The following is a 26,255-nucleotide window of genomic DNA, read 5'->3' as shown; positions in this document are numbered from 1 at the left end:
TGCTGGGAAGGGGCTCGGGTCCCACCTGCACCCCTGGGATGCTCCAGCACCAGCTCCCACCCCCCCAAGAGGGAAGCACACACCCCAGCTCATCACTGGAGGGGTCACACCTCGACTTTTCAGGATGTTTTAGGGTCACCAAACCATCTCTTTGCCCGGGTCCCACCCCCTCCAGAACAAGCCCCAGGAAACAGAGCAGCCCTCAGCACCAACAGCCTGAGGACCCCGTCCCTGGGACCCATCACCCCCAGGACTTCTCACACCACTGCTGGGTGCCAGGGTGGACAGACAGACAGACACTAAGGGGGACAGAGGGACCCAGCCCACACCTAGTGCTGCCCTAAGCCCATCCCATGGAGCTGATGCCAGCAGCTGCACCTCCTCCCTTCTCCAAATCAGATTAAAACCACCCAGCTGCTGGGGCCATGCAGGTTGTGTCATGGTAATTAAATCAGATTTACTCTCCCCACTTTCCCAAAAGGAATTCTAATGGCTGCACAAGGAGGGGGGGAGGGAGTCACATCACACCAGTCTGCTGCAAGGAGAGAAATCAGGGCATGCAGTGAATGCTTCATCCCCCACTTCTCATCATCCCCCACGGGAGGTAAAACCACCCAGCTGGGTGCAGGACCTGTGGTTCATTGTCCCACCAGCCTCAGAGCCAGGAGCTGCTGCCAAGCTGGGGTTTGGTGCCAGCAGAGCCCCTGAGCATCCCTGGGTTTCCTTTGGGAGCCAAGTGAAGGAGCAAAGCACCAAGGGGAGGTTGGTCCTGGTCCCCAGCAGCTCACAGAGCTCCCCAAACCTTCCTGGCCAGTTCCCACCCAGCTCCAATTGCTCAAGAGCAAAAGGCAATGACAGGTTTGGGGTTGGTTGTTTTCTGATGGTGGCTTTGATGCAGCACATTCCAGAAACCACCAGCACTGCTTTTTTTCCAAAGCAAACCTCGGTGCAGGGCAGGAGAGCTGGAAGAGGAGATCCAGAACCAGCTCCTGAGGCCAAGGAGCTGCTTCCCAAACACAGCCCTGAACACCCCCTGCTCAGGGACCTCTCCCTCAGCCAGGCTCCTGCTGGCACCACCAGGTGACCAGAACGATGCTGGCTTTTTCTTTTTCTTTCTTTCAGAGCAGAAACACAAAGCCAGGAGTCCTCATTCACCTCCAGCAGAGCTTTGGAACTGCTGGTGCTCAAACCACCTCAGGATGGGCAGAGCTGGGGCCATCAGCTCCTGGAGGAGGGAGAGCAGAGGCACTTCAGGACAAGTCCTGCCCCAGAACCTCCTTGCTGGGGCAGAACTCAGCTCTGCTGAGAGCCCAGACCCAGCTCTCCTCCTTCCCCTTGCTCCTCACCAACACAGCCACGCTGGAAAAGCCCAAGGAGAGCCCAGATTTGGAGCCCCCAGGTGCTGGCTGAGGGGGTTCCCCTGCTCCCCAGCTTGAGCTACCACAGCTGAGCTTCTTCCAGGTGCCCAGCAAAGCTTCTGGGTTTATTTTTTGGAGTCTGAAGGCAGTTAACCAGGCAGGGATGCAGGACAAACCCTGCTCTGCATTGCCAGGCTCTCCAGGAGAGGAGGAGGAGGTGGTGAATTACACCATTTAACATTTAAATCTCCATGTGGCTGTGTTTTGAGCCCACAACAAGGAGATCCCTTGGGTTTTCTCCCTGTTCTGTCAGCACCCGAGCCCAAAGCCACAAGACAACCCAGTCCTCACCAGGATCACCACCCCCAGGAGCATCCTGGGGCTCACCAAGGAACCTCCCTTGGGTGCACTTCCACCCACACCCCTGGGAGGGGGAAACCAGCCTCCAAATTACAGCAATTAACACCAGGGATATTAATAAATGAGTGGTTTTTCCTACCGGGATAACCTGCAGGGGCCTGTCAGCAGAACCAGGAGGTTCTGAGCCCTTTTGGCAGCCCAAGGGGGAACATTGGCACTGCAGGATGAGGCTCCAGAGGTGCTGGGAGCTCAGCCCACCCTGGCCTGGGGAGGTGGAAGGGACAGCAGTGTCCCCCTTGTCCCAGTGCAGCCAGGAATTATCACCAGCTCCTGCAAAGCTTCCCCCTAAGCTGGAGCTCCATGGGGACACCCCCAGGGACTTCTGGGGGCCCCAGGCTTGGAGCTCCCCTGCACCCCCATCCCCAGCAGGGACCAAGGAGCAGGAGGAGAGGAGGGGACAGGGAATATTTGTAATAACCCAGACACTGACACAGCTGGCTGCATCCCTCTGGGACCAGCTCCTCATCCCCCTCCAGCCTGGGGAGGTTTTGTCTATTTTAGTTATTATTTAAAGTCCAGGATGGATGCAGATATAAAAAAAAAAAGCCATTTACTCCAAGCCCTGCCCTTCCTCATCCCTTTCCAAATACTTCAGAGCCAGTTTTCCTTTTCCAATCAAGAAATAAAGTGTTCAGTAAGCAAGAGCAGACACAGGGAGAGGAACCAGCACTTGGCTTCACCATTCAGGGCAAATTCTGCCACCTCCTATTCCAAGCCCCCCTTTCCCATTGCATGCAAGCAAAGGGGATAATTCCACCTTCCCCAGAGCACCAGCAAAACCTCAGGGCACAGCAAAGCCTTCAAACCTCTGCCCCACCCGGGCAGGACTCTAAGGAAACATCTGAAATTCCTCCCAAAAGAGGTTTTTCTGCACTCAGTAACTCACCATCAACATCACAGTTGGGATGCCCCAGCCATCCTCAGGGCCACCCCTGCCTGTCCCCTCTGTGTCCCCTCAGCTCCCTCCCCAGCTGGGTCCCAGCTCCTCTCGCCCCCCAGAGCACAGACAATAACATCACATTTTATATGGAAAACACTAAAATGGGATCACACCTTTTAAAAAAAAAAAAAAAAGATTTCCACCTCGCTGCCTGCAGCCAGGCTTTGCCTCTCCCTTCCCCCCTCCCCACCAGGCTTCACTATCAGGCCTCTAAGGCTGTTTAATTGAAAAAATGTGAATTAAGCTAATTGACAGCAGCTGAGTTACCCTGCTCCAGAGCCAGGCACCATTTGATCAAGGTGATTTACAGCACCAGCAAACCAACCCTCCCAGGTCTCTGCATCCCACTCACAGCCCCACTGCCAAAACAGTTCAGCAGGCCAAAAAAAAAAAAAAAAAAAAAAAAAAAAAGTAATTAGTGTTTAATTTCTTAACAATTTTTTTTTACTTTCCTTTTAATTGCACTACATAAAACTGTCCCAGAATTTTACAGCCTCCAAAGCTTCACCCTGGCCCAGTCCTCTTTGCTGGTTTTAATTAGGCTGAGCCAGGGCTGGCACAGGGATCTGAAGAGGAGGGGGAGAGCATCAGCCCAGGTTCCAGGGAGGTTCTGCCATTCCCAGCACCACCAAAGCAGCAGGATCAGACCCCAGAGCATGGGGACAAACCCCTCCAGAAAGGAAAATTGGGTTTCTGTGCCTCAAAAAACCATTGTGCTGGGAGGGAACAGAGCTGTTCCCTGCAGAATTTCCTCTCCTTGGAAGCCACCAAAACAGGAGGGCTTGGAGGGGAAAGGTGCCTGAGCCTGGGGTGTTTGCTACCAAAAAACTCTGGGGAAATCCTGCAGGATTGGGTCTGGATGCTCCTTCCCCAAGGGGCTCAGGGACACCCAGGGCACCAAACACCAAACCCTGTGGGGAACCAGGTAAAACACATCCCCAAAACAACCCCCCCACACCAGAGAGGACTTTTTGGGAAGCCTCACTTGGATCAGCACTGCCCAAATATTCTCCTTCATCACTATCATTTCCATAGGTATCAGGCTACCTGGCACCAGGCAAGCCCAGGGAACATGGAGCCTCCAGCCTGAGGAGCTTTCCTTCCTCCCTCCACACAATAAATATTTCCAGGTAGCCTAAAGCCAAAGCAAAGCCAAAGAGCTTAAAAAAAACCCACAACACAAAAGCTTTTCCATATTGCTCACAGGCCATGAGGAGTATCATGCACCATTCCCCCCCACTCCCCTGTATTTAATAAATGTTTAAAAGTAATAATTAATATTTCATAATCCTCTTATTTTTTTAAATAAAGGAATGGCTGATTTTAAGCTAAACCCCACTTTTTGAGCCTTCCCACAGCAGTGACAAGGGGACAGGAGTCCCCAGCCCCAGCTGCCCGAGGTGACAGAGCTTTCCCCCCAAGGAACTTTTGCCTGGTGCTCAGCCCCTGGCAGGATGGAGCCCAAGCAAAAGGGACAGACAGAAAGGCTTGGACAGAAACTCCTCGAGCAGAACTGCCCGAGCAGAAAGAGCCCTTATCAGCACCCAGAGGCGCCAGCCCTGCCCTGCACACAAAAGGCAAGAGGCAGCCCCTGGGCTCAGCCAGCCAGGCTTTATATTTGCAGTTGGTAAAGCAAACTAATAAATCCCCAGGAGTTTATCCGCTCTTCCCCTCTGGATTTATGAGGAGGAACGACAGGCAGGGCTTTCCTCCTGCTTACACAGGTAAATGGCAATACAGCTCCCACACCCTTTCCCCTTTCCCTGGCCTGGATTTCTGTTTGCTCCCTGGCTCTAAACGAGCCAGGACCATCCCACTGCCCCACACCAAAGGCCTTTGAAGTAAATGTTGGTTACAAACTGCCAAAAGTCCACATCTGGGCACCCAGCTCCCCCCTCTCCATCCCCAGGGAGGGCTCTGCAGCCATGAGGCTGATCCCTGTAGGCTGGGATTAACCAGGAGCAGCTCCCAGGCAGGGAATTCCTTGGAAAAAGGATGCTAAGGGTTGAGCACCTGGGGGGGCAGGTCAGGGAGCCCCAAAGCCTCTGCAGAGCCCAGGCTTGGGCAGAGCCTTTTGCCAAAGCACTGGGTTCCTGAACAACCCAACACATCCCCCCCAGTACCCCCCACAACAGGGCCATGATCTAAGGGTAGCTGAGCCAAGGCCAATGGAAAAGAACATCCAGCACTCACAGAGGCAACAGGGTTTATTAAGAAGTTTAATTGTTTCTGAGAGTGACATTTTCCCTCTCTTTGTCTTGATGTTGCCCTCAATGCAGTTTCCACTTCCCGGCTCCACCCGGGATCTGGGATGGGCTGGGGGTGCTCAGCCTCCCACAGCAGAAGGACCCCCCCTGTGGGCACCCAGCACCCCTGGTACAAGATGAGACCTTTCCAGACAGTTTTAAGCCCCAGAGCTTCAGCTCAGCTTCCACCCATGGCTCTTCCAAAGGTTTTCACCATTCCAGCTCCAACCTCAGGCATCGGCATTTGGTGCAGCAGGATGGGTCCAGACATCCTCAGGATAAGCCCCAAGAGTCCAAAAGGCATCAAAAAGAAGAGCAGAGGGGTAAAAAGATTAAAAAATAAAATAAAATTAAAAAAAAATCCACAGCAGGTTCCTTGGAAGCAGGCAAGCACTTGGTCCTTCAGGAGGAAAAGCATCAAGCTATCACTTGACCCAAGAACACTTCACCATCCATTGCCAGCACTTCCAAGCCAAGAGGATAATTTCCAAAGCCCAGAGAAGAGCAGCTAATTCAGTCCTTTTGGCTCCACGTTGGAGTCTGGAGCAAGGTGAGCCCCAGGAGGAAAGTCCCCTCATTGGGCTGGGGACGTGCAGCCCCAGGGGAAGATGGGGTTGGTGGGGGGCAAAGGAGCTCCCAGCAGCCCCTGATGCTCCATGGATCCCCAGCTGGTCCCTGCTGTCCCTCTCTCCATCCTCCGGAGGCTGCTCCTGGGTGTGAGCAGTGCTGCAGAACCTTGGCTGGCTCCTCTCAGGTGCCTGCATCCCAATCCAGCACCTCAGACCCTGTGAAGGAAAAACACAGTGTTAAGGGAAGGTCCTGGCCAGCAGGATGTGATGAAGCAGATTGTGATTCCTCTTTGGGACCAAAGCTTGGGGCAATGTGTAGAAAAGGGGACACACCAGCAGCCCCAACACCTCCCCTGAAAGAACCTTCAGCATCTTTGAGCTCACCCTGCACCCAGCAGCTCCTGCTCTTCCTAAGCCCTGGTTTGAACCTCTTATGGCTGCACAGTCCACATCCAAGCCAGGTGGGAGGAGATCTCCATCCCCAGCATCTCCCAGTGACTGCTGAGCCACCAGCACTGCCATCCAGGGGGATGTGAGGATGTGCTGGCAGCACCCATGGGAAACACCAGCAGCTCTCCAGAGAGGCCAAGAACACCAACAGCCCTACAGGAGCTGCCAAAGCCATTTGGAGGGAGATGGGAAGAGGAAAACACAGCCTAAGAGCAACCACTGCCACCAGAGCGGGACTGGATCTCATTGATCCTCCTCTCTGCTCCCCACCTACAAGTACTGGAGGATCCAAGCTCCACCATTAAGCATGGAACACCCAGCTCCCATTTGGCTCAGAGAAGCCCTTGGCCCATCTGGGGAGATTAATCATTTGCTTTCCTCTTTGATTCTCACCCTGTTTGCTCCAGAAGATCATTAAACAGTTTTTTCTCCCCAGCAACCTCTGCCTGACTCCCTGTCCTGTTCCATGGGACACAGGTGGATGGTCACCCATTTATCCTGCAACACTTCTCATCAGTTGGCTTTGGGCTATGCAAGGAAGATGCAAGCCAGACTGGCACCTCCCAGCCAAGATCCTGAAGTACAAACCATGCCCCTTACCCAGGAAAAAGCCTGACAACAGCTTTGGGCTTTTTTCGTTGGTTTTTTTTTTTTTTGGGGGGGGGGGGGAGTGGGGGGGGAAGAGAGCACAGCACCTCCCGAGTGTGCAGAACGCTGTGTGCAAGTGTCCCTGGCTCTTGTAAATGTGTTAAAAAATAAAACCCTTTAAGAGCTTCCAGATGTTCTGTTTATGTTGTGGTGTTACCCAGCTCTGTCCTCCCGAGGCCAATCCTCAGCCTCAATGAAACTGCAGCAGCCAAGGGGGAGCGGGGGAGGTCCCAGCCCTTTTCCTCCTCTTTTTCCCCCCTCCCGTTCTCTCCCGTGAACTCCCACGCTGCTGGCCAAGGGCTGCAAATCCCCCGAGCATCCCCTGCCCCCTCCCCAGCATCGCTGGGCTTTGCAAGGCACAAACCCAAACACCCAGGTTCTGGGGACGAGTGCACGGTGGGGACAGGGAGCCAGGGGTGGCACCGGGTGAGCACCCCCCCAGTGCCCAACCTCACCACATCCGACCCCCAGAAGGTTACCAAAACCCACCTGAGGATGTGCCAGGGCACAAAGTCTGCCGGGCAAGCCGTGGGTGGAGGTGCTCCCACGCAGGTGCGTGTGCGGGAAGTGGGGCTGGGGACTCTTTGCAGAGGGAGGTGCGGGGGCCAGGGCGCTGCCTTTGAAGTTCCCTGCGGGAGCTGCCTGGCTGGGAGCAATCCAAGCCCCATAAAGCTGCGATATCGGCCCTCGGGCAAGGGCTCTGATGTGTTTGGTTATCACTGCCCCTCCCCGGCAGAGGAGGAGGAGGAGGAGGAAGAGGAGGAAGAGAAGGAGGAGGAGGAGGAGGGCAGGCATGGCTGCGGCTCATTTGAAACCGTGTTAGAGTCTGGAGATCAAAGGCGGCTCCCCATGTGCTCCGCCCCGGTGAAGCCTTTGGGGCTGGGATGCAGCCCCGGACCGGCACTGGATCGGCACCGGCCCACAGGCACCGGGGCTGCAGCCGTAAGGATGGGATGGGATGGGATGGGATGGGATGGGATGGGATGGGATGGGATGGCAAAGAGATGATGGTCCGGTCCAAGGGCTGCTGCAGGATGTCCTCCTCCTGCCCACCTCGGGGATCTCAGCACCTCCTTACCGCCTGGTTTAGGCACAGCACCCATCCTCACCCTGCAGGCAGGAAAAGGGAGCCCAGGCAGGCTCGATGCCACGGGGATGGCCCCGTTTAACCACACACTGTAAGACACAGCACTTCCTTTTCTCCCAGAGACCCCCCTGGACCCGGTGACCTGAACAAACACACCCCAAGTCAGGACAAACCCCCCACCAGCCCCAGCACTAAACCTCCACAGAGAACAATAGCTCAGGTGCAATTTACTTTTCCCCGGGCCAATTCCTCCCACAAACCCCAAAGTCCCCAGTGAGACATCATCTGCTTCCCCACCCCCTGGACGGCTCCAGCCCCGTGAGGATGAGGAGCAGCAGCACATCCTGGCCACACACCACGAGCCCCAAGGCCACCAGTGAGTGTCTCCTGGCCACCAGCCCCCGTGCTGCTGTTGTTTTCCTCTCCCCCATCCCACCACAACATCCCAGGAGAGCAGGGGGGAGGCAGCAGGAGCTGGGACAAGGGAGAAGGAGCTGCCCCCGGGCTCAGCTGTAGCCTGGGAAATGTTGTGCATCCATCGTGAGCAACCAGAGGAGGTGCTGAGCAAGGACTGTCTGGGCGTTTGGAGGTGCAGATCTGCCCCCAGCACAGGGGACAGATGTGTGTGCAAGGACTGGAACAAATCAGAGGAAAAGAAATGGGATTTTTGGCTGCAGAGGATGGGAGCATCCCATCTACAGACAGCTCGAGCCATAAGTGTGTGGGCAGCAAAGCCAAACAGGGAAGAAAAGCAAAAGGCAGGAAAAATGGGGGTTGGAACTAAAATGATCTCTAAGGTCTCTTCCAACCCAAACCATTCTGTGGCTCTGATCCTGGCAGTGCTGGTGTTGGGGCTCTCCCTGTCCCTGCCTCTCCCAGGTGTCCCTCCCTGTGTCGCCTCACCCTGCTCAGACAATTAAGGGTTGGACTTGATGATCTCTGAGGTCCCTTCCAACCCGGCTAACTCTATGATTCTATGCCCCAATTCCACTGAAACTGCCAAAATGCTCCCCATCCAAAGGGCTGGTTTTAGAAAAACGTGGCTAGAGAGAGACAGAGCCCCCCCAGCACAGCACAGCAGGGTTCCTGGTCCTGTTGTCCCCACAGGCACCCAGGCAGGGCTCAGACCCTGCAAAGGGGAAGCCCCAGGGGATCTGGACCTGCTAAAGGAGGTGTAAAAGGATGGAGCTTTCAGACCTGCTCCCCCAGTTGGCCTTACCCCCTCCAAACATCCAAAGTCTGGGGGAGGAAGGAGCTGAGGGGTGGTGGGAGGGAGCTGGGGGTCCTGGTGTGCCCTTCACATCCCAGGCAGAGATCTGATGCTGGCTTTAAGGCAATTGACAGTTTGGAGATGTGGGTTTATTCACATGCCCCAACGTGCTTAATGACCAAAGTGCTCTTCAGTGAACCCAGCGAGGGATTGTAAAATAAAGTCAATGAGGCAAGTGGATTAAAGGGGAAAAAAAAAATTAAAAGAAAAAAACAAACCAGAGATCTGAGAGAGATGAAACGGCCCCGCTGAGTCACAGCCTGTGTGTGCCTGCCAACCTCTGGTGTCCCTCCTGGCCATGGCAGCTTCTGTGCAGGGGACAGGCTGCCCCCAGAAGCTGTGCCTGCCCCATCCCTGGCAGTGTTGAAGGCTGGATGGGGCTTGGAGCCCCCTGGGCTGGGGGAGGTGTCCCTGACCATAGCAGAGGGTTGAAACTGGGTGGTCTTTAAGGCCCCTTCCAACCCAAACCATTCCATGATTCTTTAGGATGCCACCCTGCCATCATCAGCACCCTGCAAACATTTGGGATTCCACCATCTGGAGCTGCAGAAAAGCCCCACTCAGGAGGAACTCAGAAGAAATCTGAGTGATCTGGAGGAAAAAGGAGCAGGGTGGGAGGGGGGAGCCTCAGCTGTGCTCCCCATCTCCCCATCCTGTGCTCCCCATCTCCTTGCCCTGTGTTCCCCATCTCCCTGTCCTGTGTTCCCCATCTCCCTCTCCCATGCTCCCCATCTCCCTCTCCTGTGTTCCCCACCTCCCCATCCTGCCTCCTGGGCTGTTTTCTGGGCTGTCTCTCCCTCAGCTTGGCTTTCACCTGGAGCTCCTCTCTGCACCCTTTCTCCTTCCCCTCACACCACCGGGTTCTGTCGCAAGAGCCAACCTCATTCCCGGAGTTCCAGCCCCAGGAGATTATCTCCCTTTACCAACCTCAGCATGAGCTGTGGAAGGGCCCTGCCAAAACCCCAGCCAGCCTCAGAAGAGATGTCATTAAAAAACCCTTCAGCTAGAGGAAGCCAAGCAAGTGTTCTGTTCCCATGCCGCCCTTTCTGGGAAGGTGTTTAATAAATAACCCTGTCCCAGACAGGTGCTGTCAGCTCCCCCGTGAGTCACCGACCTGCCAGGCTGCACAGCTCTGACTCACGGGGGGATGGGCCCGCAGACCCCCCCTCAGCCCTCATCCCAAAGGGAATTCGTCCTCAGCTTTAAGAGGCAGCAGCCCAGGATGGGTCACAGGATCCTCACGGATGGAGGAACCACCCCCCCCGAGAGCAAGCAGAAAAATCCACCCTGCCCACCAGAGCTGAAAGGTTGGTTGGACACCTCCAGGATGGGGACTCCACCGCCTCCCCAGGCAGCTTCTTCCAATGCTTGGCCACTCTTCCAGTTAGGAAATTCTTCCTCATCCCTGGTCAGAACCTCCCCTGGGGGCTGTTTCCTCCAGAAGGACTCAGGGGGATGAGATGGAGCTGGAGGAATTTCTGGGAAGGGTCCTGTGTCTGCTCCCAGCCTGGCAGCAGCTTCACCATCACCCACAGGGATGGGATGGCTGAGATCACCACCACATCCCAAGGGATGAGGGAGCAGGAGAGATGCTGGGGCTGGAGGTGAAGGCTCAGCCCTGCCAGGGATGCACTCGGAACACAGCCCAAAACCTTGCTCCCGGGATTCCTCCTGCCATACCCACCCCCTGAGACCTGAACACAGGCACTCACCTGAGAATAAGGCAGACTAAAAATCCCCCTTCTGACCCCTCCCCAGCAGAAACCCCTCTGATGACTTTCTCCAGGCTCATCTTCTCCAACCTGTTCTGCCTGTGGGAGGAGGAGGCCACCTCCCTCTCTGGCTCTTTCGAGCAATTTTTTTCCCCCTTTCTTCCCTGCAAGAAGAGGCCACTCATTCCCTTAAAAGCCATGTGTCACACCGAGGCTGACAGGCAGCTGAAAGAATGAAGAAAGTCCCATTCTCCTTCATTTTTGCAGCAGGGTGCTGAGCACAGAGGACGTGGAGCTGGGAGGAGAGGCTGCAGGCAGGGTTTGGGCAGGCTCCTGCTCACAGGGACAGCTCTGCCTCCTTCATTAAAAGCATCCCCAAAGTGAGGATCCTCTGACAGCCTGATGGATGGCCATGAGCAGAGAAACAATGTTCCCTGAGCATGAACCCAATGAATTCAGCATTTTTCCTCCTGGCCATCCAGCAATTCCCCACCACGGGCAGACAGGACCAAGCAGCCCCTTAGTCCCTGCCCTGAGCAGGAGCCCCTGATGGGATAAACTGGATAAACTTCTAGATGAGCTGCAGAGCTTTCCCCTCTCCTCTTCTTGCTAACAGGGAGAGCAAACCCTGGAGCCCCCCAGGCTCCAAACCTCTTGACTTGGCTCCAGGGAGGTTGTGGGTTCAGCCATGAGACCCATGGGGTCCCATCCTGAGGGGAAACTGCTCCCCGTGGCCTGGGGATGTTCAGAGTCTTCTTCAAGGTGTTTCCTGGGGAGCTTTGAACTGGGGAGAGAACCCAGACCAGGGTGCAAAAGCCTCAGAGTGAAGTCCTGTCCCTGCTGGAGGCTGAGTCCCTGCCACCACCTCCTGCCCTCTGAGCCCAGCCCCGATGGGGAGGAAAAGCCATAACTGGCTGCACATTTATTTTTCAGCTTTGAACTGATTTCTATCCCCGGGGGGATTACCAATTTTAAGCAGTGTTTTTTCCTGTTCTGACCCTAAGCTGATTAATTTTCTGTGCCCCCCATTCCACCCACTCCCCCCCTCCCCTGCTCCTGCTTTCCCTTTGCCTTAAAACCCAAGGATGGGAAATGCCAGCAGGCAGGGAGAGCAGGACCACAGGGGGGATGCTCCCACCCCAAGGGGAGCAAAAGGAGGATCCTGCCTCCCCTCCAAAGCAATTTTGTTTGCAAGGTTCCAGGCAAGAACCTGATTCCTGATGGGAGACAGCCCCGGTCACCCTTCTCCCCAAAATCCTGGGCTAAAAGCAGCTTTTCTTTGGGACCTGACCCATCACACCCAGCCAGATCCAGCCTTTGACACCTTGGGGCAGCTCTGCAGCCACAGACACCCCAAATCCAGACAACCCCAAATCCAGACACCCCCAAACCCAGACACCCCTAAATCCAGACACCCCTAAATCCAGACACCTTCCCACCAAACATCACCCCCACCCACTGCTCCTCTTCCCATGGGATCACATCCACAGCAGCCATGGCACCCCTGGGCTGGAGATCTCCAACAGAACAGAATCCCCTTAAAATTGCCTAAAAAAATCACCAAGGAAGCCCAGAGCAGAACCCAGATGTGCCAGGACCTCTCTGCCAGGCACAGCTGGCTCTGCCCAAGGGCCGGAAAGCCCTGAGCACACACCCATCCCTATAAAAAGATAATTATACAATCCAGGGAGGGAAATTAGCACAGCAAAGCACTGTTTAATCCTCACAATGGACCTCAACACTGGATCAAGAGGGAAAAACACCTCTGTCCTGCAGGGAGATGAGCCCCCAGGTCAGGATCAGGCTGATTGCTGGGGCAGCAAATGCCCTCACCCAAAATTTGGCCTTTGGAAAGGAGGAAAGTTGGGTTGTTTGTCCCTTCTGGGTGCTTGGAACTGGAGAGCAACGATAAAACTCCTTCATGTGCCTCACTCAAAGCAGGAATCTGAACCCCAGATTCACTGATCTTCTGTGAGAGGCATAAAAATTTGGGATTTTTTTAAACATTTACTACATTAAAATAATTTCCTTTTGAGAGGAACCAAAAAGATGGATGAAACAACCACGTCTCATGGCTGGTCCAGTCCAACTCAAGCTGAAAGAGGAACCCACAAACAAACACCCAGATCAAAGCCCCATCCCCACCTGCTCTGTCCTGCCCCAGCCTTGAGTCCTCCTCACTTGCTGATCTCTGGAATAAAAGAACCACAAGCAACAAAACACATCATTTTTTTTCCTAAGCTACACCCCTTCCCGTGCTGCTTTAAAATCCATTCCCTTTTCCTGCCAGTGCTCAGGAATCCCCATCCCTGGCCCAGCAGCAGCCCAGGGGCTCCTTGCCCAACGCTCACAACCACCACAGCAACAAAGACCCCGACGCCAGGGTGAGGGTCCCTGCAGGGCTGAGCACACCCGGGGCACCTGGAAAGCCTGCAGGAGATGCTCTGAATGTACAGAGGTGCTGGAACTGCCCCGACTGCACTTCATCTATAGCCCTGTTTCTGTGTATAATGCACAAAAGGCTGATGAGCTTCCAGGGCTGGCTCTGCCTCCCTCCTCTTGGGTTTAAACCCAAGACCCCAAGGGCAGAGCAGCTCCAGCTCAGCTCCAGCCTTAGGGCAGAGGAAGGTGAGAGGAGCCTGGCACTGCCCAGCCTTCCTCCCATCCTCCTCCTCCTTGTTGCCTTGGACACCATCCAGGGCATGGTGCCCACAAGGAGAATTCCCAGCGGATGAGATCTCCATCTCATTTAATTAAATTTTTCCTTTTGGATCAAATGAAGAGGGCTCTGCCCAGCCAAGGGTTGGAGGAGTCAAGCTGGCCAGATGCCAAGCCCTCAGCCTGCTGGGTTTCCTCTCCCAGGTTGGATGCAGAAGTTGGAGCAGAGCTCCAGCATCCGGAAGGGAATCCAGAGGAGCTGGAGACCTTTGGAGAAATGGCCAGGGAGGATGGATGGAAACACATCCTTTGGTGGTGGCAATCCACATCCTGCTAACCTAACCCACACCTTGGGGTGCTGAGGGTAAGGAAGAATTCAAAGAAACAAATAGTGGAGGCGAGAAACCCCAGTCCCTGGGGTTTTCCAGCTTTATGGTCTTCTGCAGATTGTCCCTAGACCTGGCCCAGGCAATTGTAGAACTCCACCCCAATAAGAAGGCAGAAACCTCACTGCACCACGGGGGACCTCAAAGAACAGGATCCACCTCTGCCTGTGTCCCTTCCCCTTCCCAGGACAAGGGAGGGACCCACAGCACCATCCCCCAGCCCTTCAAGGCTCCTTAGAGCCTCTCACTGAGGATGATGATGCCCAACCTGCTCTTGCACCCCACGGAGGAGCAGCTGCATCCTCCCCCCCCCAGCTCTGTCCTGCCCACTGGCACAGCTCCACCAGCTCAGACTTGAGGAAAACTGCTCAAAGCCACGGTTTTCATCAGTGCAGCAAGCAGGCTTGGCTCTCAACACCCAGAGCTTTTTTTTAAATAATATATCTATGTATATATCAGTCTAGCTGGGGTGCTGGCTGAACCCCAGCTGCCTGCAAGTGGGGCCAAATCCCAGGATAAACACAGCCTGCCTGGGGCTGGGAGTGCCAGAAGCACAGTGGGCACCGTGTGCCATCCCTTGGATAAACAGCACTGCAAAGCCCTGAGCACTGGGGGCACACTTTGAGCACTCACCCTACACGGGGTGAAGTGTTTGAGAACAGCAGGACCCAGGTGAGGGGGAGATGCTCCCCCTGCATCAGCCTGCAAGGCAACCCTGAGCTTCCTCACTTGCCCCAGGGCTGGAGGAAGAGGATGGGGTCCTGCAGCCCAAGATGCTCTGCACTCCCCCAGGGTTTGGGAGATGCAGAAGTCCCCGTGCAGCCACCCCAGGGGGTGCAGGTGATGCTGGGCAGGCAGCACAGGAGGGGCTGGGATGCAGCAGAGCAGGCAGGGAGGGATCCAGCCCTCTGGCTGGGCAGCAAAAGAGCAGCAGAGAAAGCCCAGGAGATGCCCAGGAGCCCCCTGAAAGGCAGGACTGAGGTCCCTGGGGTGACACCACCACTCCACCTGGCAGAAAGAGCACAGAAAAAAATCCTTGCCCCCCCCAAAAAAAAACCCCACAAGCAGGTGCAACAACTCGGGCTGTGCCAAGCTTGTAAAGCTCTTCCACAGACCTGCTGCATCTTTTCTCCCCCTACCTGTGCTTGTCTCCCAGCAGCCTGGGGAGGGTTCAGAGGTGCCCGTGTTCCCCCCCTTCCCTCTCTTCCCAGCAGGACCTGGAGACTCGAGGCTCTCCTGATGGAATCTCCAAGACAAACACTGAGAGCTGGAGCCTGCTCCATTTGCACTCCAAGCACAGATATTCACCAGCAGCAGCCAGGCTGAGGGCTCTGCCCTCCCCCTCCCCCAGTTCCTTCCATCCACAGCCTGCCAGGGAACTGGCACCAGCTTTGCAAGGGGACTGGGAGTGAAGAGACCCCCCCAGAGGCTTCGTGTCTCTGCAGGGGGCTCTGTGGATGGTGAGGGGATGGCACAAGGTCCCCTCTGCACAGTCCCCATCCTTCCAGGATGGAGGAATCATGGAATGGCTGAAGATGGAAGGGACCTTGGAGATCTCCTCCTCCATGGCAGGGACCCCTCTCATCCAGACGAGGATGCTCGAAGCCTCACCCAACCTGGCCTTGAACACCCCCAGAACTTCACTGAGCAATCCATCCCAGAGGAAGGAAAGGAAAGAGAAAGGAAGGAAAAGGAAAAAGGAAAAAGGAAAAAAAAGGAAAAAGGAAAAAAAAAGGAAAAAGGAAAAAAAAAGGAAAATGGAAAAAAAAAGGAAAATGGAAAAAAAAAGGAAAAAGGAAAAAAAAAGGAAAAAGGAAAAAAAAAGGAAAAAGAAAAAAAAAGGAAAAAGGAAAAAAAAAGGAAAAAGGAAAAAAACGGAAAAAGGAAAAAGGAAAAAGGAAAAAGGAAAAAGGAAAAAGGAAAAAGGAAAAAGGAAAAAGGAAAAAGGAAAAAGGAAAAAGGAGGAGCAGGATGAGAACATCACATCCAGCCCTGGGTGAGGCTCAAGGTGCTGATCCCACCATGGCCACGTTTGGCAGAACCGAGGTCCTGACCAGCTGGGTCATCCCTGAGAAGCCACATTGCCTGAGATCAGAGAAACAACATCAGGAGGAGGGATGGAAGCTGCCAGAAGCCCCTCACTACAAGGCAGGGGTTTGTACATTGTTCAAGGCAGTTATTTTGGTGATAAAGCTAAAAAAAAAAAACCCAAAAAAAAAACAACTTAGCCCAGCATGTGCTAAGTAGCCCAGCTCACAGAGCTGCAGTTAACACCTGGAGCTGTTGGGAGGAGGAAGGAAAGGGTCTCCAGGCTATTTGGCAAGGGGAACCTTCCAGTTAACACTTATCTCCCAGCTTTCCTTTCAGTTGGAAGTCCAGAGATTTGGTTCATTTTCCGGGGATAAAGGGAGAAGAGAGTTTGGCAGCAGGGCTGCTGAGCTGGGCTGCAGGCAGATACCCAGAGCCACCTTCTGTCCTTAAAACCTCCAAAAAAAAAAAAAAAAAACCCAAAAAAACCAAAAAACAAACAAAACAAAACAAAAACCAAACAAAAACCCAAACAAACAACAAAAAAAAAACCCACCAAAACCCAACCTGGATTGCCTGAAGTTCACCCCATGCCCCAGCTTGCTGGGCATTTCACTTATTTCAGCAGAGAAATGGATTTTCAGGTGATATTGTGGAACTTCCAGGAGAGGAAAACTCACCCAAGCAAGCTCAGAGCCTGGAAACCTGGAGCTCCACTGGGATGGGGTCGGGGGTGCCATGGGAGAGCAAAGCAAAGGACCCCAAATCCCCTGTGCCACTGCCCAAAAGCCAACCAGAAAATCCCTGTCTGTGCCCAATTAATCCATCTCCAGACAGGCACTGATGTTTGCATGAAAAGGGCTGTCACAGGAAAACCATGGGAGCACTAAAAATATAAACAGTCCTCGAGGCACCACAGATTGATGCCATTTTAAGAGCATTTATTTTTTTCCTTGAAATCCACGGGGTGGTATTTAAAGATGAAGGGAGGAAGAAGAGGAATAGGTGCTGCTCTGTCCAAACCCCCCAGAGCTCTGCTGCTCCTCCTGAAGCTCCAGAACTCCAGTTCAATGTCCTTCCCCCCCAAAAGACAACCCCAAAAGGGTTTCCCCGTGGCTACCAGCCCCAAGCCCAGCTCCCCCCAGCCCAGAACATTTCTCAATATTTGCCTTTGCCCTCTCCAAAGCCCAATTCCTGAGGTGCTCTGCAGCTCTCTGGTGGTCCCGAAATAAGGAGCCAGATGAGCTCACCCCATACATCCTGGGGTCCCTCTGGGCAGCTTGGGTGCACCCCACAGCAACCTTCAGAGGAGGCAGGTGAACAGGGAGGGCACAGTTCCTCCCCAGCCACCAGCCTGGCTCCACCCAGGCTCAAAGTAAACTCAGTTTTCTTGGGGTTGACCCAAAATACAAACCAGGCAGGAGAGGCAGAGGCTGGCAGGGCAAGCGAGAGGCAGAGGAGGAGAAGCCACAAGCCCTGGTGCTGCATCCAAATCACCAGCCCCGGGGGTTCCCTGGGCTGCAGCCAAAGGGAAGAGGATTTTTCCTGGATGGGACAATTCCCTGCTGACATCTCTCCGGCCCAAGGAAGTGGACAAAGATGGCATTGTCCCCTCACTCCCACCTCTCCGGGCAAGCTGGGACAGAGCAAACCCTGCTGACACCCCAACTCCTCCATGCCAGGAGCTGTGGCTTCAGGGATCAAGAAGCTCCTCTGTATTTTCTCATCCTCTCTGGGACTGAGCTACCCAGATCCAGAGCTCCAGGAGGGATGGACTTGGGGAAATGAAGGAAATTCTGTCTCCTACAGCTGCCCCCAAGATGTCCTTGTACCAGGTCAGTGAGGAGCCCACCAGGAGGGAGAGAGAGAGCATGGAAACTGCTCCACAGCCCAGAAATGGCCAAAGGCCTCAGGCTTTTACTGCATCCCACTTCATTCCTGATGGAAAAGCCACCAGCGGGTGTTCCAAGTCATTCCTCTCTGTTTATCCTGGCACCTGGGTCACCCCAGGCTGCAGCTCCTTGAGTGGCACCAGGAGCAGCAATGTCCATCTCGGTGACAGGGTGACACCATTCCCCTTGTCCTGTCACTCCAAGTCCCCCACCAGCTGTCCTGTAGCCCTTTCAGGTACCTTTACCATGGAACTCCTCAGGTTGGGAGTTTAATTCCTTGGGCAAGGAATTAAACTCCAGCTCCTTTCCCTGCTTGACGAAGCAGCAGTGTCCATGTCACACAGCTGGGGAAACTGAGGCACGGGAAGGTCATAATTTCTGTCCTAGACCCAGCAAGACTCACCCCTCCACAGCTCACCTGCCAGCATGATGGATTTCTGGTACCCTAAGTCCCACAGAGGGCCCAGGAGAGCTCTCCCACCAGCCCCAGCCCCAGCTCTAGCCCCAGCCCATCACAGCAGGAACCAGAACATTCACCCATCCCGGAGCTGCTGGAGCTCTCCTGGCAAACCCAGAGCTCACCCGAGAGCAGCCCCAGCTCCCTGCACACCCCGGGTGCCCCCTCTGCTCCCCCTCTGTCACTCCACTTTCTGTCCAACCGGTTCTGCTTTTATTTTCTGTTTCAGGGAGGATTATCAGCCTGCAGATCTCTGGCTGCAAACCCCCCTGCCACCCCGGGCGAGCTCCTGGCCAGGGCCAGGGCCCAGATCCTTGTCCCAAAGTCCCACAGGGGATCAACCAAGGAACAAAAATCACCTCTTGCAAGCAGAGGGCATTGACCAGCTGCCCTTACCTGGTTAAGATAACAAGGGACCAAGCTGCCTTTTTTCATACGAAATCCATGGAAATGGTGATCGGGGAAGGAAGAAGTTCTGCACTGGACAGCAGGGACAGCTTTGCAGTCTTTTCACACCTGGTTTGTAGCACCCAGAGCCTGTTTTGGCCAGCAGCCTCCTGGTGAGAGCCCAAGGGGTGTTACAGGTGCTGCTCTGGCACCCTGCATCACCCCGGGGGTCCCCAGCCTCTGAGTAAGCACAGGGAGCCTGAAATGGCACCACAATCTCTCCCTGCCCCAGCCTGAGAGCCAGGCTGAGCTTTTCTTGCCCCCTTTACATGCAGAAGAGCCCTGGCTGGAACCACAGTTCCCCTGCAGCACCCGAGAGCCCCAGCCCTGCCCAGGGACCCTCTGAGGGACTCCCATGGCTCAAGAGCTGGTAACACATCCAGGCTGTCTCACCAAGCCACTTCTCTCCATCACTGCTGGAGCAGAAAACCTCCCCATGCCCCGAGCTGCTGATGTTCAGCATGATTTGTCACCTCTCAGCCATCAGGAGAACCCATCACTGCTTGAAACTGAGCAGGAACTCCATCCCGTGAGGCAGGAGGACACCCAGACCCCAAACCAGCCTGTGACCCTGCCCTGTCCCCTGTCCCTCGGCTGCACAGACTTCATTCTTGCTCCATCCTGGCCTGGGGACAGAGCAGAGTCAGATCAGCAGATCCAGGAACTTTCTCTTCTCACCTCAGGGAACACGCATGAATTTTAAATTTTCCTGCCAAGTTTCAGCTGTGCAGATGTTGACTTCCTGGCAGGGACCTCGAACGTGCTCCCTGAGGTACTCAGGAAAACTCTCCCAAGCTCAGGCTTTGGCCAAACACATTTCTGGAGCCCCATACCCCCCCCCGGGCCCACACAGGGCCCACCCTGCCCAGGGGCAGCACCCAGGAGCAGGGCAGAGCAGATTCTTGCTGCCTGCAGGATTTCCACCTGGCTGTGCTCAGCTTGGCAGAGCTGGATCCTGCTCACCTCCCAGGCTGAGATGATAGAGCCAGAGCATCACCTCCTGGGATGAAGCTGGAATCAGTCACACACCTCGACCCCGGGGCACATTCCCGGGCAGGCAGGGACCTGCATTAACCCCCTCCCCACCACGGCACCCCCTGCCCCAGCTCACGACATTCCCTGCTTTCGGGACCCCAGGGAAGAGGAGCGGTGCTCCTCCAGCTGCAGGACTGCGGTTTAGTTTCCTGAAAAATCGGTCTGGGAACCAAGAGGAGAAGCCACACACGAATAAAAGAGCAGAGAGATCACGGGATGGGGAGGGGAACGGCCCCCCCTGCGATGCCCTCGGGCTGTGCTGGGCGCCCAGGACACCTTCCGCAATCCCGCATCCCGCAGCCATTCCCGCAAAACTCCTCCCGGAGCCAGCACGCCCCGGGGGGAAGCACCGGAGCCGTCGGAAGGGCAGAAACCGAACCTCTCTCCCTTCTGGCAACCTCTTGGCAACCTCCCACACCCCCCCCCAGCCTGACGCATCCTGTTCGCCGCTGCTTCCGACCCGGCTTGGGAATTCCAGGAACATCTGGATGCTTTCCTCACCCCACGGCACAGCTGCGTGTCCCTACCTGCAGCGTGGGCCCTGCTCCCGTCCCGCCGTGACCACCCACGCCCCCCAGACCCCTCCTGCTCATCGGGATGGAAAACAAAACACACACAGTAAAAAAAAACAACAGCAATGTCTTCCGAGCCTCATCCCTGCCTGCCCCCCCCCGCCCAGGAGCCAAAATATTCTCTCCCCAGATATTCCCCGCCTCGGGTAAATAAATAAATGGGCTGCGAAGCCATCGCTGATCCTAAGACAGAGTGGAGCAGCTGGAGAGGAACCCCCGGAGTGTCTGCCCATCACCTGAGCACATCCCCTCCAGGAGGAAAATCCCCCTCCCAGCCTGGAGGTGGCCAGAAGGGGAAGGGAACAGGGTGCAGCCATGCAAGCTGCAGGGTGCTGGCAGCACCCACCCCACTCCCACGAGTGATTTTTAGAACAGGAACCTGCAAACCATCCCAGAGCCTAAAAACCAAACCATTCCCAACCCTGCAAACCAAACCAATCCCCAACCCTGCCCCAAGCACAGCACAGCAGGGAGAGGAGGGGGGGGCTCTGGGAAACCCTCTCCTGTGCTCACCTGCAGCCCACGGATCTTCTCCTCCTGTCCTGCTCAATCCCAGGTGGGAAGAAGCTCCCCATGAGGGCACTGATGGCAACAGGACCTGGCTGGGGTGAAGGAGAAGGACCCTTCCCCTCACCCAGGGCTGCCAGACCTGGCAGGGCTGTGTTTTCCTTGCCCCTGCCTGTGTTTTATGGAGCAGCAGAGCTCACCTGGCACCTGCAGGCTGGGTAATAAATCCTTGTAGCAGCAGCTGGGTGTGTGGGGCAGGGGGGGAGGCAGCACCCAAACCCAGAGCCCACCAGGCTGCAGACACTGCCAGCTCTGGCATCCCCCCTGGCTCAGTCAGGGTTCAGCTGTCCCAGTCCTCTCTCCACCCCAGCCCAGTCAAAGCTAGGTAGCCCAACTGGGAGCACTGGGAGGTTTGGCCCCCACAGCATTAAACCGTGTTCCATCTCCCCCCCATGGGCACCCCAAAACTCCTCTCCATGGAAGTTCCTTAGGGAAACATCCATCCCCAGCACCCTGACAAAAGGGACACTTTGTGGAGAGGCTGAATTAACTCAGTGCCACGAAAAAGGGAATTTCTTCCTTCTGCCAGAAAAAGAAACTAAAAGGGAGGGAGCAGTGGCAGGGAGCAGCTTGGCAAGGCTGCCTGCAGCCCCTCGATGGCAAATCCATTCCTCGTGGCCATGCACTGACCCTGTGCCCCCCACCAAAGGCATCTGAGTGTCCCCCAGGCAGCAGGCAGGGCACAGCACCTCCAATTAGGATGTCAGGGGATGGGGAATGAAAGGCAAGAGCAACTCGGCTTAATTGAGGAGCTGCTGCCAGGCCATGCTTGCCTCAGATTAAAGGGAGGAATGCAAGGCTCCTTTACAGAGGGTTCATTCGTTTGAAACAGCAATGAATAGAGCGGACTTCAGGCGGGAGAGGAAAAGAAAAATAGAGATTCATATGACCTGGATTTAGGGTTGGGATGAGATCTGGTGACTGCCCGAGGACCCGAGAGCGGCTGCAGGCTCCCGCCCCACGGCAGCCCCGTCCTGTGTCTTCCTGCAAAAGCCTCAACCTTGGCCATGACACCTGCCCTTTGGGGAGCTCCCTGTGACCCCAGGGAACGTCATTAATGCTCCCCCTGTGCCTGCAGCAGCAGCCGACCTGCCAGGGACCTCCCAGCCACCCAAAACAAAGTCATCAGGTTTTTCCCTGGCCCCTAAGTCTGGACAGTCAGAAGCTGAAGAAGCTGGCTCAGGCAGGAGCCACCCCCCTGCCAGCTCCAGCTGCAAGGGGACACATGTCAGTGCCTGTCCCATTGCACAGGGAAGGCAAAAAGTACCAACTTCCTTCTCTTCCCAGCACTGTTACCCGGGTCCCCTTCCAGCTGGACAGCTGAGACCATCCTGCAGCTCCACAGCTGCCCCTATTTCCAGAACATCAGCTATTAAAAGGGGTCACTCCCATCTCTTCTTTTTCCTTAGTTTAAAATAATGGAGGAGAAAAAATAATGCAGAATTATCCCTGAAACTTTCTGTTGTGTTGTGTGCCCACAGCAGAGGGAACTCAGCCCTCGTGGGGGAGAGCATCTCATCCTAATGCCACCTGCCTGGGGATAAAGGTTCTTTGTGCAAGGAGAATCTCTCAGCACCTCCCTGCCTGGAATTTGATCAAACTGGCCTATCTCAGCACAGCTTTGAAATCCTGACCCAGCCAGGGGGCTGTTACAGGGGGGGTTGGCAGAGGCAGAGCCCCAGCATGGCAGGACCAGCCCTGGGGAGTGAGCAGAGCAGAGCTCCCCCAGGAAAGAGCAACCCCAGCTGGGATAGGGACAAGGCAATCCCACCCAAAACAAACAGGACCTCAGCGTGGGGTGGGCACACTCAGGACCACGGGGGACCCCAACCACCCGTGCCCACAGCAGGGGATAAGCATCCTCCCAGGGATGGGTTGTGAAGAATCATCCCTGCTCGCTGCCCCCTTCCCAAAGCCCCTCCCCATTCCTCCTCCAGAGGGACTGGAAAACGAACCTGCTCTGCAGAGCTCTGCGGGATAAAAGCAGGGGCTTAAAGATTCACCCGGCTCCCATTTAAAGAAGGAGACAGTTAAAGAGCAACAGGAAAGAGATTGCAAGTCCAAGTCCATCCAACAGCAACATCCCCTGGCAACTGGCTTTGGAAAAATTCATAATTCTGCAACTTTTCAAGAGAAGGGAAGTGGAGGGAGAAAGGGAGAGCAAAGGCAGTCTGGAAACCCAGGAACTCCCATCAACTTTCTATCCACAATCAAAAGCGAGGCTGGGAAATAAGGAGAAACACAACATGTTGCTGATGACTTTTCCATTAAATACTCACATTTAAACCCCCTCTTTGTATCCCAGCCTTTGCTTGCAGCCTCAGCAGGCCCCGCTTCTTTTCCCCTTCCCCCCCCTCCCTCTTTTTTAATAATAATAATAAAAAAAAAAAAAGTTATATGACTTTAATTAAATGCACTTATTAAAAGGGTGAAATATTTGGAGAGGCTGTTTTTCTGCTGCAGGCACATTTTCCAGCATGCTGCAGAGTGTCTGCATCCGCCCGCCCCAGGCAATTTTTAATGCACAAATAAATCCCCACCTGAAGTGCTGACAGGTTATTATGCAGCGTGGCAGCCAAACTAAAGTAAACACAGGGGCAAAGTTTTAACCTCTTGCAGTCACAGAGCCTCTGCCCTGCCAAGGAGGGCTCAGGTGGAAGGGACTGGCAGCAAAAGCATCTTCCGAGGGGTCTTCCCTGGACACAGCTCCCCCCCAGCAGGCACAGGTTGTGTCTGAGCATCCACCCCAGCACCCAGCACACCTGAACTTTCATCTGACACACCGGTGGAAATCAGTAAATAATAGTGAATAAACACAGTAAATAAACATAAATCACAGGCCAGGGCTGCCCGGTGTGCAGTGCTGGAGAGGGACGGAAACCACGGGGATGAACGGTTCCCCCTGTGGTGTTCCCAGCTCAGCATCCAGAATAAAGAAACAGGACTCACCCAGAACAGAAAATATTAAATAAACCAGAGCTCAGGGAGTGGCCAGGGCAGTGCTGAGTCCCAGGGATGCTGAGCCAGCTTCAGGGCTTTGGGGACAGCAAAGGAAACTCCCCCTGAGCTCTTTGCTTTTCTGCTCATCCTGCCTGGCTGGGCCATGGAGGGGAAGATGGACAATTCCCACCTCCCAGCAGCTCCCAGTCAATCCCAGCCAACTTCCATCCCTGTTTCAAAAGCCAAGCCCAGGGTCTGTGTGTGGCTCTGCCAGCACTGAGGGGGAGATGGAGCAGATTACTGAGAAACTGCAAACACATCACCTGCAACCAGACACAGAGAGGGCAGGAACCAAACCTGAGATGAGCTGCTGCTTTATTTTGAGAGGGAACGAGGGGACACAGGGCAGGTTCAAACCATCCAGGGAAATAAAGACAGGAGCTTCAGCAGAGCTCCCACCTTTGGGAACAGCAGCTTTTCATTTGGAACAGCAGCTTTGGGAACAGCAGCTTTTCATTCCCCACCTCCAGGGATCAGAAAGCTCAACCCCCAGACCTTCAGAGAACCATTCTGGGTGGAAAACAGACTTGGGATAATCAAATCCAACCCTTCCCCCAGCACTGCCCAGGCCACCCCCACCCCATGTCCCTCAGCACCACATCCCCAGGGATTGGAAACCTCTCCAGGGATGGGGACTCCACCACTGCCCTTAAAACATTTAAATTCTTCCTTCCTGGGGCTGAAAAGAAGCTGCAGAACTTCTCTTTCCAAGAGGACAGCAGAGCCTGGCACAGAGCAGCATCCCAGCCCCTCACACGTGGCCACAGCACTGATTCTCTGCCCAAAATAAGTTATTCACACCCAAGCCAGGGCTGAAGGAGGCAGCTCAGCCACCTGCAAGGCCACACACAGCCCGAGAGCAACAACCCAACTTCCCCTACAACCCAACAATGCAACTTCCCCAACAACCCAACTTCCCCTACAACCCAACTTCCCCAACAACCCAACTTCCCCAACAACCCAACTTCCCCTACAACCCAACAGCCCAACCTCCTCATCAACCCAACTTCCCCTACAACCCAACTTCCCCAACAACCCAACAACAGCCCAACTCCCTCAGGTGACCCTGCAAGGCTGACCTGTTCAGCACACAGCCCAGAGCCTCCAACAGAACCATCTCCCTTGTCTTAAAAAATTAAGGCCCCTGCTTTGCTTCCACATCTGACAAGACGCCGCATGCTTTTGCTAATCCTTGGAGAAGATTAACTTTTTATTTAGAATTCCTTCCTCTAAATGTGGCAATTATGAAGGGTTGTTGGGTTTTTTTTTCTTTTTTTCTTTTTTTTTTCTCCTTCTTTAAGCTCTTGGCAAGGAGAACACTTTCTCCAAGTTGGCTGAGAAGGGCTGGTTAAAAGTGGATCCCTAATCTTATTTTCCTTCTCTGATCAAACCACCCAGGAGCCTCCTGCACAAGGGGATGCCCCTTGTCTCACAGCAAGAAAATCCGGGGGGAAATTTGGGCCACAACTGTAATTCCATGGCAGAGTTTCCCTGCCAGCAGAGCCTCAAAGGGGTTTTGATTGCTCCTCCTCTGCTGGGCTCAGGAACCACCAAAGTGCCACGTTTCACCCCAAAACAGCTGCAGCTCCCAGGTGGGGGGGGAAGCCTGGAGCATCCCTGGGGATGTGAAAGGCATCAGCTCCTCCAGAACCCCAGAAAACCCTGAGGTGTTGGTTACCTCTGCCAACACTGCCAGGCTGGTCCCAGGCTCAGCTGTCCCCTAATTCCAGCTGATGTCAGCTCCTGTCCTTCTGCCTCCAGCATCTCCGGAGCTGCCACTGGGAAGAGGTGACCTCCCCACCACTGGGGACACTGGGATGAGCTGGGAAAGGCATCTCTGGTGAGCCATAGAGACAGAGTTGTCCAACCTAACATCTCAGGGGTGGTTTCCAGGGCAGGACCAGAGCTGAAGGAGAAGCTTCGATGCAACAGCATCAATCCAGAGTCCTGATAGGAGCTGGGACCAGCCCCAGGCCAAGCTGCCCAGTGCTCAGGACACCTCTTGGTCCCAGGGTGAGGTTGGCCCCATCCTGCTGCTCCCTCTTCAGCCAGCACATGGCTTTCAAGAAAGAAAAACTCAGCCCAAAGCCAGAGCCACCCAAACACACCTCCATCCAGAGACACGGGGTCCTGCAGGCAGGAGCTTTGGCAGGAAGGATTTTGCAGGCAAGTTCCAAGCCCCCTCCCACACAGAGCCTGGACACGGCTCCAGGGCAGCTGTTTCCACTCAAGAGACAGAAACCAGCTCAACTCCAGCAGGGATGGAGAAGCTGAGATGGAACTGGGGGAAGCTGCCCCGCACAGAGCAAAGGCAACCCCGACACTATAGCACGGGGGGGGGAAAAACCAGAAAAATCAATGTATCAAGTGCCTGTAGCTGTCAGAAAGCATTTCTGCAGCTTTGGCAAGACAGACACAACTAATTTAGCCCAGCCTGGCTGAGGTATATTAAGCTGTCAGTCTGGATGATATGATTTTAATCACTCGGAGCAGATCAAAGCTCCGCGGCGCTG

The 26,255-nt window shown here is 54.9% G+C and overlaps 2 long non-coding RNA genes across 2 annotated transcripts in view; one reads left to right on the top strand and one right to left on the bottom strand.

Annotated features, from left to right (window-relative positions):
- The window catches only part of LOC139805464 (uncharacterized), a 67,111-nt gene that overhangs the window by 34,737 nt on the left and 6,119 nt on the right, over nucleotides 1-26,255 (top strand). The window lies entirely within an intron of this gene.
- The window catches only part of LOC139805460 (uncharacterized), a 43,284-nt gene continuing 21,936 nt past the window's right edge, over nucleotides 4,908-26,255 (bottom strand). The window contains exon 3 of the long non-coding RNA XR_011729815.1: nucleotides 4,908-5,749. This is a non-coding gene — a long non-coding RNA (uncharacterized lncRNA). The remainder of the gene's footprint in view (nucleotides 5,750-26,255) is intronic.

This window comes from Heliangelus exortis, chromosome 20 (assembly GCF_036169615.1).
Source record: "Heliangelus exortis chromosome 20, bHelExo1.hap1, whole genome shotgun sequence".
NCBI lineage: Eukaryota > Metazoa > Chordata > Aves > Apodiformes > Trochilidae > Heliangelus > Heliangelus exortis.
Note: the sequence above shows the minus strand (reverse complement) of the source record. Positions and strands in the feature narration are given on the sequence as shown.